The 15,895-nt window shown below is 43.7% G+C and overlaps 1 long non-coding RNA gene across 1 annotated transcript; it reads left to right on the top strand.

Annotated features, from left to right (window-relative positions):
• The first annotated feature begins 1,675 nt into the window (after positions 1 to 1,675).
• Positions 1,676 to 1,963, top strand: LOC124461478. The gene is made up of 2 exons (XR_006955084.1): positions 1,676 to 1,740; positions 1,809 to 1,963. It is a non-coding gene; the product is annotated as an uncharacterized LOC124461478 (long non-coding RNA).
• Positions 1,964 to 15,895: the final 13,932 nt, after the last annotated feature.

Below are 15,895 nucleotides of genomic sequence, written 5' to 3'. Positions count from 1 at the left end.
ATAAACCAACTAAAAAGTACAAATACTCACCTGAAAATACACAACAGCAAATAGCAGCTCCTTGTCCAGCGTCGTATGCATCGTCTCATCTGCGTCGTCCAGAATCTCGTCAAGCTAGTCCGTCTGCAGCTGCTGTATCTGAAAATATATTAAAATTATTATCTAAATCAGTCGTCTGGTCCTAAACGCCATAAAGCTGCTCCTGTACCTGGAAAAAATATAAAAATGTTAAAAAATGCTACTAAATCAACAAATTACTCACCTGCCATGCAAATGCCGTCAGTAGCAACGCGTGCATTCTTCGTGCTAAATCTGGCCAATCTCCTGGTCCATCTCGTCCTTCACTAGCGCCTGCACATGGAAAAAAACACAAATCGTCAGAAAAATCTCTCAATATTCACGTGAGCTTACCTGCAAATCCTCTTCAGTCACCTGCAGCAACACCAGCTGGTCCTTCTGGCCCTCTACCTAAGGCTGCACCTGAAAAAAAACAAAAAATCAACAAAGAATCAAGCTAATTTAACTAAATACATATCTAAAATCCAGCCGCAGCCGCTAGCAGTTCCAACTGGAGCTCCTCCTGCATCTTCTGCTGCACCACGTGGCCCGTCATCTGGTCCTAAACGCCATAAAGCTGCTCCTGCACCTGGAAAAAATATAAAATGCTAAACTATGCTACTAAATCAACAAATTACTCACCTGCCATGCAAATGCCGCCAGTAGCTTCGCGTGCAAATCTTCGTGCTAAATCTGGCCAATATCCTGGTCCATCTCGTCATTCACTAGCGCCTGCACATGGAAAAAAACACAAATCGTCAGAAAAATCTCTCAATAATCACGTGAGCTTACCTGCAAATCCTCTTCAGTCACCTGCAGCAACACCAGCTGGTCCTTCTGGCCCTCTACCTAAGGCTGCACCTGAAAAAAAACAAAAAATCAACAAAGAATCAAGCTAATTTAACTAAATACATATCTAAAATCCAGCCGCAGCCGCTAGCAGTTCCAACTGGAGCTCCTCCTGCATCTTCTGCTGCACCACGTGGCCCGTCATCTGGTCCTAAACGCCATAAAGCTGCTCCTGCACCTGGAAAAAATATAAAAATGCTAAACTATGCTACTAAATCAACAAATTACTCACCTGCCATGCAAATGCCGCCAGTAGCTTCGCGTGCAAGTCTTCGTGCTAAATCTGGCCAATATCCTGGTCCATCTCGTCATTCACTAGCGCCTGCACATGGAAAAAAACACAAATCGTCAGAAAAATCTCTCAATAATCACGTGAGCTTACCTGCAAATCCTCTTCAGTCACCTGCAGCAACACCAGCTGGTCCTTCTGGCCCTCTACCCAAGGCTGCGCCTGAAAATAACAAAAAATCAACAAAGAATCAAGCTAATTTAACTAAATACATATCTAAAATCCAGCCGCAGCCGCTAGCAGTTCCAAATGGAGCTCCTCATGCATCTTCTGCTGCACCACGTGGCCCGTCACCTGGTCCTAAACGTCATAAAGCTGCACCTGTACCTGAAAAAAATATAAAAATGTTGAAAAATACTACTAAACCAACCAATTATTCACCTGCCATACAAATGCCGCCAGCCGCAACACATTCTTCTATTCCAGACGCACCTGAAAACGGAGAAAAAACAAAGTTAAATTTAACTACAAATATTGGAAAAACTAAAAGCCAACAATACTCACCTAAAAACTCAACGCGGCCACCTGCATCCCATGGAGTCTAGGTAAGTACCTCGACCTGAAAATAAAAATAAGCAAAAACATCAACCTAAAAAATACTTACTGCAAGCAGCTGTTCCCGTCCTAACACCTTTACTCTGTCGTCGGTGGAGGTCTCCAGTGATGATTCAGCAGCCATGTTCCTCTAAAATAATAATAATTAATTTATAATTTCCAATATTGGTTAATCTTATTGTCAATTTTTATACTTATGTCACATTTTTCTAATTGTTTGTTTACATTTTGGAAATATATCGCCTTCTCTTTTCAGCCACATGCGCCGCCACCTGTTGCTGTATCGATTTCTTATCGAATAAGTATTGAGCAGCAACAGTGAGCGCACACGCAATAATGAGCACTCACTCCAGTGTTGCCCCTAAAATACCACAAAAAATGCCAGTTTCCCTACATTATCGCTCTAGCGCCCTATGCACTTCTCTACTTAGCTCTATTAGTGCCCTCTGCACTCGCCAAATCCCCCTATTAAGACCCCTTGCACCGGAAAATTAAATTTAAAATTCTTATTGGTAAAAACTAATACTTATGCTAAATACTTAAAACTACTTACGCCATAATTATCTCTAAAAAACACTAAATTCTAAATGTCATTGTCTATTTTATTATTATACATTCATTGTTAGTATTTAAGCTAGTTTATAAGTTATTTTATATTGTCCCTTCCCTGCTGCTGTAACGGCCCTATTTTTTAATTTCTATTGTTGTCTCTAGAAGATGAAAGGATAGAAAATAAAGCGGCCTTAATCGAAAGACTGAGGCCAGGCGGATCAAACGCCTTATCTTAAAAAAAAAACGCCTGATGACACAAATTAATAGAAGATAATTATGCCTAAAAATATCCTAAAATTTTCAATCACGTCCATAAAATATTTCTATTGGACATTTGTATCTCACTGTTAATTAACATTTGGACATCTCTCTGCCTCCAGTTACAGTGCAGCCTGGATTCAAGTTATGTTAATGAACTTAGCCGCAAATATAAATCTGTGAGAAATTTCCAAATTACATGATATTATATATATTCTAGACCACTTTGGACTAGTCTTAATTCATTTTTCACTTTATTATGCCTTCAGCACTTATTGTAAATTGCTGTATTTAATGACCCTTGTTATAGATTCTAAGGTCTTAGAATGAGAACAATAAAGGAGCCAATGGCCAGTCGGCCATTGGTGCTAGTTTGAGAATTCGCCTCAACACAAAGAAAAAAACAAAGAAAAAAGCTCCGCTATAAATTGTTAAAAAAAATATAGTAAAAGTGGGAATTAATTGCCCAAATAAATCTTAAAATAGTGTTTCAAGGCTCTTCACTAGTGTGCCACGGAAAATTTCCTAATGCCAATTTCCTAGCTAATTATTTAAATAAATGACAATTTAATATTTTTGTTTTGTTATAACCTAAAATGATTTATGTAAGAGGCTGGCAATCGAAAAAATTTTTTCACTTGGGTATGTATTAGTGTATATATGTACATACCCCTAAGTTCTCTCTCAGCCCTTTTATACATAACACATATACACACACACACAATGGAAGGCGGTGACACACAGTTTTTCTTCTCACCAAGTACGGTCGCGTAGTTCAAGTCGTTCCGAAATCTCGTCAAATAAAGGAGCTTCCTGAGACCTGAGAACATACACAATTGTTAACCAGAGTCGGTTAGGGTGGTGCTACGTACCCAAACACCTGCGGGCTCAATAGGGAGCCACTACTCCACCTGGCTTCATAGTTCGTAGTTCGATAGCATCAGCTGTTCAGCAGTGTTGGTCAACGTATTCGGACACAGCTGATACGGGTAGCAGACCTGTAAGCTTACAGCCCGTAACAGCGTACATAAGCGGTGCATGCTTTCAGGCTGCACCATTTGGCGATCGTTGGAATTTTTAAAATTTTCTAAATTTCGAATCTACTGAATCTATAGATTGATAACGGCCAGCATTGGCCCCTGCCGCTGTGGCAATGCCGGTCAGTCAAATGGAGTACGAAGAGGATGGGCAAAGGGCTTCTGCCCTTTAAAACAAAAAGAAAGGCTCAGTTAAAGCATAGACCAGATGCTATTATTCTGCATAGCACTGAAGGGGTCTCATATAGCGATATGCTCAAATGGTAACCAGAAGCCAAGATGAAAAAATTAAAGCCGTTGGAGAAAATGTTACCAAGGTGAGGCGCACAGCGAATGGCGACTTACTCCTCGAGCTAAGTAAGGGAAGAGCAGATAACCTTCATAAGCTAAAAGAAGATATTGGCAATGTGCTGGGCGCCAAGTTCGAAACTCGCGCTCTCACAGATAATATAAGGCTGGAAATACTGGACCTAGACAACGAGACAACCGTAGAAGAGATAGTAGCAGCCTTTTCTACCAAGTTGAAAATTGACCTAGAGCCAGGCGCTGTCAAGTCTCTGCCCATCATACCGTGATACCCAGAAAGCGCTCATATATGTTCCGGCAACAACCGCAGAGACAATCCTCAAGGCCAATAAGATTACGGTGGCATAGTCAGTGTGCCGAATCAGAATTAATAATGCCCCAGTTAGATTCTACAAGTGCCTAAAAACTGGCCATGTCGCTGCCAAATGTAATAGCGACGTTGACAGAAGTGGCTGGTGCTTAAAATGCGGAACCAGCGGTCATAAAATTCGGGACTGCTGTAACGAGGCCAAATGTTTTCTATGTGCAGCAGAAGGACTGACTTCACTCTCACATGTAGCTGGCAGCCAGAGATGCCCGTCCGCAAACGGAGAAACGGAGAGCAAAGATAGAGCACTTTTAGAGGCATTTGCAACACTTGATATAGCTTTGCTTAACGTAGGATCCCAAAATACCTTCAATAGAGCGGGACTCGGCTCAGTAATAGACCTGACTTTCGTCAGTGAAAGTCTTTATAGGTCAACTAGCTGGGCAATTGCTAATGTATATACTGCAAGCGACCATGACATACATTTTTCGGTCGGGAAAGCACAACTTGCACCTGCAAGACTTCCTAGCATCGATAAAGGCTACAAGTCCGAAACATTGAACGTGCAGGTATTTTCAGCATTAATTGAGAGGGTCCAATTCTCGCGGAACTCGGCTGGCGTGATGGCCGAACAGCTCTATAGCAACCTGGACGCAGCCTGCAGTGCAAGTATGACGCAAATAAAGAATTATAGAAGACATCATCAACCTGTATTCGAAGTGGATGCGGGATTGCGTCAATCGGCACCGGAATCGACCGAGAATGAGCGATATTTGCAACAATATCAAGAGGAACTGCGACAGCAGTACCTCCAGGAGGAGGAGAAGCGACAACAGCAAATTGAGCAACATCGCCAGCAGCAAAATGAGCAAATGCAACGACAACGCCGTCAATATCAAGACGAGAGCTCGATCTACTGGAACAGATGCAACAGCGACCAAACAATCCACTGCAGCAACAGATTCCCGAATGGGCCAGACAGGATGATCAGAATTCGTATAATCCATATAATACACGTCAATTGTAGCCTCATCCCAGTGGAGGATGAAATTCGTGAAAATCGACAGCGTCTGCAGTGGCAGCAACAGCTTTTCGATGACTATGAGCAGCAACCACCGACTGATTATATTGTTGCCAATTCACATCAGAATCACCGGGAGCGCCGTCAAGAGGAGCGTCGTGAGCGGGAGCGCCAACATCGCGAACGTCTCCATCAGAAACGTATCCATCAGGAACGTCTCCAATGGGAACGCCGTCAAATGCAGGAGCGTCGTGAGCAGGAGCGTCGTGAGCAGGAGCTTCGTGAGCAGGAGCGTCATGAGCGGGAACGTCTCCATTGGGAACGCCGTCGTGAGCAGGAGCGTCGTGAGCAGGAGCGCCGTGAGCAGGAGCGCCGTGAGCAGGAGCGTCGGGAGCATATTTATACAAAAAAAAAAATTTTAGGTCTACCACATTTATATAAAAAAGTATAATTCAGTGCATCATTAATACAGTGGAAATTAAAAAAACAAGCAAGAGGAAAATTAATCAAAAGCATTACTTTTGCCAGATCGCCCATAGGAAGAAAGGAAGTCAAATGGCTTATGTGTTCCCCTTTGACTTCGACACTCAGTAATCCATGAAGTAATTCCAACGCCGTGGATAGACAACAAAATGAAATCCGGACTATTTTATATGATGTGTCTGTTGTGGAGGATCTTGTAATTTTGGTATTGTAAAGATTAAGGAAAAATAATTTTATTATATTTAGACGGGAAAATAAAATTTTAAAATCTTATGCTGACGTAAAGAAAACAAATAAGGAATATAAATGTTTTCTGACTGAAACGACTTCATCTTAATGATTCCGAAAAGCGCTCAGTTCATAAGATGCAGAAATATTTTAAAGCGTTTTAAATTTTTAAATGCTTTAAAGGAGAAGGAATAAATTAAAGCGTTTTAAATTTTTAAATGCTTTAAAGGAGAAGGATTAAATTAAAGCGTTTTAAATTTTTAAATGCTTTAAAGGAGAAGGACCAGGGAGAAGTAAAAAGTTGAACTTGTTCCTTTGACTGCTGCGAAGCAAGTGAAGTCGATTGTGAGCTGAGGTCGAACGAAAACTTTTAGTGCCAGTGCCGCCTACTTGACCACAATTAATATTATCCAGTTTTGGAAAATCGTAGAAAGTAGTGTTGGAAAACGTGCCACCTTTATATAAAAAAGTATAATTCAGTGCATCATTAATACAGTGGAAATTAAAAAAACAAGTAATAGAGGAAAATTAATCAAAAGCATTATTTTTGCCAGATCGCCCATAGGAAGAAAGGAAGTCAAATGGCTTATGTGTTCCCCTTTGACTTCGACACTCAGTAATCCATGAAGTAATTCCAACGCCGTGGATAGACAACAAAATGAAATCCGGACTATTTTATATGATGTGTCTGTTGTGGAGGATCTTGTAATTTTGGTATTGTAAAGATTAAGGAAAAATAATTTTATTATATTTAGACGGGAAAATAAAATTTTAAAATCTTATGCTGACGTAAAGAAAACAAATAAGGAATATAAATGTTTCTGACTGAAACGACTTCATCTTAATGATTCCGAAAAGCGCTCAGTTCATAAGATGCAGAAATATTTTAAAGCGTTTTAAATTTTTAAATGCTTTAAAGGAGAAGGAATAAATTAAAGCGTTTTAAATTTTTAAATGCGTTGAAGGAGAAGGATTAAATTAAAGCGTTTTAAATTTTTAAATGCTTTAAAGGAGAAGGACCAGGGAGAAAGAAGTAAAAAGTTGAACTTGTTACTTTGACTGCTGCGAAGCAAGTGAAGTCGATTGTGAGCTGAGGTCGAACGAAAACTTTTAGTGCCAGTGCCGCCTACTTGACCACAATTAATATTATCCAGTTTTGGAAAATCGCAGAAAGTGGTGTTGGAAAACGTGAAACACACTCGGGTCAAATTTTTAGTGTTGCATTTGTTAGAGCTTGGAAACTATCGATAGTGGCGTGATTCGATATTTTCAATGTTTTAGGAGCAAAATTTAATTACAATAAGTATCATTTTCAAAAAAATGAATACAATTTTGCTTAACCTAATATTAATAACCAAAATTATATAGTTTTAGCCTTTCAAGTTATATAAATATTTACCAATTAATTATCAAAAAAAAATTTACCTGTTTTGATTTTGTTTGAATTAAAATTAAATTAACATAGATTAGTTTTCAGACTTTTAAATTTATGGAGATCAACTCTTAAAACCAAAATTAAAAGAAAGCAAAGAAAAACATTTAACATAAATTTTACTCCATCCAAGCGTTTCTTTTCAATTGTTGTGTAACTATTAAATATGTATGTTATACTATCGATAGTGGCCAAAAACAATCGATGGTGGTAAATATTCGATACCTCGATAGTGCCATCGATAGTTCCCCAGCTTAAGTATTCGTAAAATATCGATAAAAATAAAAGTCAATCGAACCACGTGAATTTAACAATAAGACATTCTTTTCTTTGTTGTAAAATTATTATCTTATTTGGATTAAAATTCATTCACAATAAGCGCAAAGTAAGTTTCTTAAAGTATTTTTGCTGTATATATATAATTTCCAGTTTTGACTTTACGATTACATCACTCAATTTTATGGCGTATCACCTGGATGATTCCTTTCGACTAACTAATAAACTTACCACCAGGAGGCACAGGACTCGACTCGGCAAAGGAATCTTCATTTGCAACATTTTCATTGGCATCTTTTGTCGGTTTGTTGCCTGCTGCTGTTGCTCCCCAGTAATAAAATGCTAATGAATTAATTTTAGAAGGAACTTTGCAATAATCTCCTTTTGCGAGAACCTCCGCTCCTTTGACTGCATTAAATTTAATGAACTCTCTTATTAAATTGGTTCGAAATTAAGTAAAACTGAATTATGCATTCCCCTTCCATTCTTCCTTCCATCAAAGTCAACAGTAAATATTTAAATTTTCATCACCTTTGTAAGATTCCAATTATTTAAAGTCTGTTAAATGCTCATGTATATATATCGATTGTTAGTAATAAGTATCGATTGTTAGTAATAAGTATCGATTGTTAGTAATAAGTATCGATTGTTAGCGATAAGTCCTCGATAGGTCGAGAGACGGCGTCTCTCTTCTCTTCCGGCGATGCAACGAGCAAGTTGCATCTGCGCAAAACCCAAAGATTGAATCCGACCAATACAAACTAATCTTTATCATTTTTACTTAATAAATAGGTGTTTACAACTCAGAAGTGGGATGACCACCCGAAAGAATACATATTTCGGGACACGGCACGCCACACGTTCCACATCTAGGACGGCCGCCTCCACGCCCACCGCTGTTAGTGCACCCACTGCTGTGACTCCCGCTGCAGTACCGAGACCCGCTGTGCCGACTGCTGACACACGCGCCCCTGCCGGGCCCGCCGCTGCTGGGCCAACTGCTGATATACTCGCCCCTGCCGGGCCCGCCGCTGCTGGGCCAACTGCTGATATACTCGCCTCTGCCGGGCCCGCTGCTGCTGGGCCAACTGCCGCCATACGAGCCCATGCCGGGCTAACTGATGCCACATTCGCCCCTGCCGGGCCCGCCGCTGGTGGGCCAACCGCTGACATACTCGCCCCTGCCGGGCCCGCCGACGCTGGGCCAACTGCTGATATACTCGCCCCTGCCGGGCCCGCCGCTGCTGGGTCAACTGCTGATATACTCGCCTCTGCCGGGCCCGCCGCTGCTGGGCCAACTGCCGCCATACGAGCCCCTGCTGGGCTAACTGATACCACATTCGCCCCTGCCGGGCCCGCCGCCGCTGGGCCAACTGCTGCCATACTCGCCCATGCTGGGCCAACTGCTGACATGCTTGCCCCTTCTGGGCCAACTGCTGCCATACTCGCTCCTGCTGTGCCAACTGCCGCCATACTCGCCCCTGCCGGCCCCGCTGCGGCTATATTCGCCCCTGCTGTAACCGCTGCCGCCGCACCCGCCCCTGCTGTACCCTCCGGTGCGGTGTCCGCCGCTTACAGGCCACCTCTGCAGACTGCCGCCTCTGCACCCGCTGCCACTGCTGTACCCGCTGCCACTGCTGTACCCGCCGCCGCTGCCACTGCTGCACCCGCTGCCACTGCTGGGCCCGCCGCCACTGCCACTGCTGTACCCGCCGCCGCTGCCGTCGCATCCATTACGGTACCTGCCGCCGCTGCCACTGCTGTACCCGCTGCCACTGCTGTACCCACCACCGCTGCCACTGCTGTACCCGCCGCCGCTGCTGTCGCATCCACTGCTGTACCCGCCGCCGCTGCTGTCGCATCCACTGCTGTACCCACCGCCGCTGCCACCGCTGTACCCGCCGCCGCTGCTGTCGCATCCATTACGGTACCTGCCGCCGCTGCCCTGCTGCACCCGCTGCCACTGCTGTACCCACCGCCGCTGCCACTGCTGTACCCACCGCCGCTGCTGTCGCATCCACTGCTGTACCCGCCGCCGCTGCTGTCGCATCCACTGCTGTACCCACCGCCGCTGCCACCGCTGTACCCGCCGCCGCTGCTGTCGCATCCATTACGGTACCTGCCGCCGCTGCCACTGCTGTACCCGCTGCCACTGCTGTACCCACCACCGCTGCCACTGCTGTACCCACCGCCGCTGCACCCGCTGCCACTGCTGTAACCACCGCCGCTGCACCCGCTGCCACTGCTGTACCCACCGCCGCTGCACCCGCTGCCACTGCTGTACCCGCTGCCACTTCTGTACCCGCTGCCACCACCGCTGCCGCCGTTGCACCCGCTGCCACTGCTGTACCCGCCGACTATATGTCTGCCATGCGGGCTGCGGCCTCTCTCGCCGCCCCCGCCACTGGTCCCGACGCGGACCCATGGGAAGAGATGCCCGCTTTAGTGCCCTCCGTATCGACTGCCGCGGCCGCCATCACACCGGCCACTTCCGCCTCCCCAGCCTGGATGAGCAACTGGTGACGCTACAGAAACAACATGAGTTGCTACAGCTACAGCATCAAATCCGCAAACTGCAGCAGGGGATTGACGAATCCCAAGCACCGAGGCAGCAAGTCTGTGACGTGAGTGTTATTGAGAGCATGGTGGCTCGATTTTCAGCGGATACCGCATACGATGTGAAGAAATGGCTGAACGATCTGGAAGACGCATTTGAAATTCTGCAGTTGAACGACCGCCTACGGCTGGTCGCATGCCGTCGTATGCTGGAAGGTACGGCGGCGGTGCTGCTGCGCACGGTATCGGTGCACAGCTACGAAGAATTGAAAGCAATCCTCTTGCGAGAATTTGGACGCTCGTATAGCATCGAGGAAGTGTACCACGCTTTGCGTGGCCGCCACATCAAGGCAGGCGAGGGATGTTTAAGATTCGCAATCGAGATGCAGGAGATTGCCATGAATGCTCCGATTCCGGAGAACGAGCTGGTCGACCTGATCATTGATGGACTGCGGGACAACTCTACTCGAGTCGGCATGCTGTACTCAGCTCGGACAATGGCTGAACTGAAGCCCCTACTGGAACGCTACGAGCGCCTCCGTATGCTGGCCGCTGCCTCCAGACAAAGCAATAGTGTGAAGGCGCAGCCAACAACAACTGCCGTGGCGCCTGGAAACAAATCGTCAGGCACCGTCACGAGTGAGACCAGATGCTTCAACTGCTCAGGATGGGGGCATTACAAGAGTCAATGCCCGAAACCAATGAGACCTCCGAATTCATGTTTCAAGTGTGGCATAGTGGGCCACAGCTACAAAAACTGCCCGTCTCGAATTGGGAATGCCACCAATATCACTGCCGCCGCCGCTGATGAAGCGGGAGATCGACTAGACCATTTACAACTGGTGAGTGTTGCTTTTGTTTGTGATGAAGTGCAAGATAGGAAATTTATAGATATGTTTTCCCTCCTGGATTCGGGCAGTCCAAAGAGTTTTATCCGTCAATCTGAAGTCCCCTCCAACTGCCGTCTTAGCCCCCGTACATTGAACTGCCGTGGTTTAGGAAATAGCCAACTTCTGTCCTTAGGCCAAGTCCAGTGTAGTGTTCGCCTCCGCAACACACAGACAATACATACGTTTGAAGTCCTGACGAACCAAGCAACCGAACTGCCGATGATTATAGGTAGAGATCTTCTGTATAAAATTAATATTAGACTCTGTAAACTGAAGGAACGAGAATATGAAAAAGAATCGTTGATACTCATGAATAAACCGACTGAATGTATAAATCCAAAACTTACTGCTGTTCTGAAGTCCTTTGACATATTTATGGAAAAGAGAGTGATACTGCCGTGTGATAGGAATGAGATTGTGCCTGCCGAATTGTTGTCTGATTCTCCCCTTCCGAAAACTTCTGCTGTACCTTCGGAAACATTGAACGATGCACTTATGGCGATAAATTCCATTGAGCTCCCTGCTGTCAGTGAATTAGACTTTGATATAGAGTGTGATAGGAATGAGATTGTGCCTGCCGAATTGTTGTCTGATTCTCCCCTTCCGAAAACTTCTGCTGTACCTTCGGAAACATTGAACGATGCACTTATGGCGATAAATTCCATTGAGCTTCCTGCTGTCAGTGAATTAGACTTTGATATAGAGCCCGCGTTACGGGAAGAGCAAACCGCAGCCCTTAAGTCTATTATTTCCACTTCGTATGTACAAGTTGATCCAGATTTAATCAAGCCCATGAACTATGAGATGAAAATAGAATTGACTAGCCAAACTCCGATTTTCTGCCGCCCCCGCCGTCTGTCGCACCACGAACGCATCGAGGTGCGTGAGATTTGTGACGATCTCTTGAAAGCTGGCATTATTCGCCACAGTAGTTCCCCTTACGCTGCCGCGATTGTCCCTGTACGCAAAAAGGACAACACCCTAAGAAAGTGTGTAGATTACCGCCCGTTGAACAAAATTACAGTTCGAGATCATTTTCCGATTCCTCTGTTAGATGATTGCATTGAACATCTGGGTGGCAAATCATTCTTCACTATCTTGGACTTGAAGAACGGTTTCCACCATGTGAAAATGCACCCAGACTCAATCAAATATACTGCCTTTGTAACCCCTGATGGCCAGTTTGAATATGTACGCATGCCCTTCGGACTTTGTAATGGCCCTTCCGTGTTTGCTAGATTTGTTTATTTTGTCCTTAAGGAATTTATTAACCGAGGTCAACTGGTGATATATATGGACGACATTCTAGTCGCGTCGCATGACTTTGAAACCCACCTTGAGATTCTGAAGGAAATATTGTATATGTTAAGAGTGAACGGGCTATGCCTGAAGCTGACGAAATGCCGTTTTGCGTATAGGGAACTAGAGTACTTGGGCTACTTAGCCAATTCCGCCGGTATCACGCCTAAACCAGCTCATATTCAGGCGATACGGGATTTGCCCATTCCAAGGGATAGCAAGGAATTAGAGCGTTGCCTAGGCCTATTCTCATACTTCCGCCGATTTGTATCAGGTTTCGCTAAGATTGCGTGTCCGCTGTCCCGATTGTTAAGAAAAGATACCCCTTATGTCTTCTCCGATGAATGCCTTGAAGCCTTCCGAACACTGAAGTTGAAATTGATCGAATCCCCCGTGTTATCTATTTACAACCCGAAGTCTGAAACAGAGTTACACTGCGATGCTAGTTCAATTGGTTTCGGAGCAGTGCTCCTCCAGAAACAAACAGACGGTAAATTACACCCAGTGTCCTACTTCTCTAAGATGGCCTCCGCCGCTGAATCGAAACTACACAGTTATGAGCTAGAGACGTTAGCTATAGTGTATTCCTTAAAACGTTTTGAGACGTACCTTAAGTTCATCCCGTTCAAAATCGTGACCGATTGTAATTCCCTTGCGCTGACACTGAGAAATGGTGGACATTCCGCCAAGATTGCTCGCTGGGCCCTGCTGTTAGAAAACTATAACTACACGATTGTACACCGCTCGGGGGTTGGTATGCCCCATGCTGATGCTCTAAGTAGAATAGAAACTGCCGCATACGTTGACGATATAAACCTTGACTTCCAACTGCAGTTAACCCAGAACCGGGACCCTGAGATTGTCAAACTCCGAGATGAGTTAGAGAAATATGAGATAGCGGATTTCGAACTGCGAGATGGAGTAGTGTACCGCCTGTCCTCGACGAGTGTACCCCAACTTTATGTCCCTTCCGAAATGATAAATCATGTCATACGAGTAGTGCACGAGAAGCTTGGCCATATGGCCACGGAGAAATGTTGTGCACAGATCAAGAAGCATTACTGGTTCCCGTGTATGAAGTCTTATGTTAACAATTACATTAAAAATTGCCTCAAGTGTATCTACTACTCCGCGTCCGCTTCGGACCACCGTGTCACGCTACATAGTATTCCGAAAGTGCCCCTTCCGTTTGATACCGTCCATATTGACCATTTGGGCCCCCTTCCGTCCATACGTTCTAAGAAAAAGTATCTTCTGGTTGTCATTGACGCTTTCACCAAATTTGTGAAGCTGTACCCTGCCGCCACGACTAATTCACGTGAAGTATGCCAGACATTAGAATCTCAGTATTTCGCAAATTACAGTAGACCCCGCCGAATCATCAGTGATCGAGGTACCTGCTTTACTTCCTCCGAGTTTGAAGAATTTCTGAAGGCCAATAATATAATTCATGTGCTGAATGCCACTGCCTCACCCCGGGCCAACGGCCAAGTCGAGCGGGTTAACCGTGTGTTGGGCCCCATGTTGGGTAAACTGACGGAACCTGTGGACCACGCAGATTGGGTCCAACAACTGCCGAACATAGAGTTTGCATTGAATAACTCCGTCCACTCCACAACCAAATTTGCCGCTTCCGTACTTCTATTCGGTGTTGAACAACGAGGTGTGGTAGTAGATGAACTAACCGAACGGTTGGGTGAGAGAACGGAGGAGGTCGATGCCTCAGAGGTAGACGTCCGGAGATTAGCCTTCCGTAACATTGTTAAGTCCCAAGAATATAATTCGGAATATTATTCGAAGCATCACCTCCCTGCCGTTAGTTTTGAGGAGGGGGATTTCGTAGTTATTAAGAATGTGGATACTTCGGCAGGCACGAACAAAAAGCTTATCAGGCGGTATCGTGGTCCGTATGTGGTTCATAAAAAACTTCCGAATGACCGATATGTTATCCGGGATGTAGAGGGCTCCCAAATCACCCAACTACCATATGATGGTGTCCTAGAAGCCTCCAAATTAAAGCTATGGGTTGCCCCTGATCAAGATTGCACTGATAGCCAAACAAAGGCGACACCAGCCACTTAAGATTCTTATTTACCCCCCCCCCCCCTCCGTTGTTACCAATTGGAATCGAGGTCGATTCCTCGTCAGGACGGCCGAGTTGTAAGATTCCAATTATTTAAAGTCTGTTAAATGCTCATGTATATATATCGATTGTTAGTAATAAGTATCGATTGTTAGTAATAAGTATCGATTGTTAGTAATAAGTATCGATTGTTAGCGATAAGTCCTCGATAGGTCGAGAGACGGCGTCTCTCTTCTCTTCCGGCGATGCAACGAGCAAGTTGCATCTGCGCAAAACCCAAAGATTGAATCCGACCAATACAAACTAATCTTTATCATTTTTACTTAATAAATAGGTGTTTACACCTTTTTGTCTAAACACTGAAATTGAAATTGTATTTGAAAATTGAAATAGTTGACAAATATTAGACAAATATTTAACTACATTATAGAGTAGTGAGTGAAGGGCAAGAGCAGAGCATCAAATGAAAGGGCACCAACCGAACCACTACCACCGGGCCGGAAGTCGGAAAAAGCAATTTCATAGTCCTAGAATTTGATTTTGTTTACCTAAACTCAAAAGATACAATTTTTGCAGCTAATGAAATGCACAGATATTTCGTTAAAAGGTGAAGAAACCAGACCACAACAGGTAGAAGTAAGGCAAATAATCAACTCTCAGACATAACAATATAGCATAGGATATGGCCATATAAAAAACAAAATAAAATCATATTTAGCCTTTAGATTTCTAAAAAATATATATATGATATATATGTATATTGCAATGATAAACTTGTAAAAGGTAGAGCTAAGCTCACATTTCGAAAATCTTGAAAGGTTAAAAAACCAAAAAATGAAAATGCAGTTTTTTGGAGCAAGCCAATAAAATTTTCGGAAAAAACATACAAAATAATGTCGAAAATTTGAATTTAGAATTTGATTTGTAACAAATTTTTGGTTACGTTTCAAATTTTTTTATATTTTGGAGTTAAGAGATAATAAGGAAGAATAACAAATATATTGTTTTATACCTTTATGGGTATATGAAATATATCAGAAAAACCAGAGGGGAATCAATATATCCCTGGCCTTATCGAAGTCTCTATACCCTGTAAGAAATTCTTAGTAGCTTTAAGCTAATAATTATGAGTAAACAACGAGCAAAGTTCTATTAAGTACCAAAAGTCGGAGAATTATAATGGCATTATTCAATTTACTTATGTATTACATCGAGCTTGTTTCTTTATAATTTCAATATACTTTGTTTTACAGGGTAAAAGATGTTGATTGTTGATTTATACTAAAAGGACGAAAAAGTAAAGACTTCAAATTGTAAAGCATTTGAGAGGGGTTTTAATATTAAAGCTCCTTTAAATAAAATGTTACACAAAACAAGTGAATCAAATGCTGAAATGAACGCGAAACTTAAGCCGCAG

This window comes from Drosophila willistoni, unplaced genomic scaffold (genome assembly GCF_018902025.1).
Source record: "Drosophila willistoni isolate 14030-0811.24 unplaced genomic scaffold, UCI_dwil_1.1 Seg497, whole genome shotgun sequence".
Classification (NCBI taxonomy): Eukaryota; Metazoa; Arthropoda; class Insecta; order Diptera; family Drosophilidae; genus Drosophila; species Drosophila willistoni.
The sequence above is the reverse complement of the archived record's forward strand: the minus strand, read 5'-3'. Positions and strand labels throughout refer to the sequence as shown.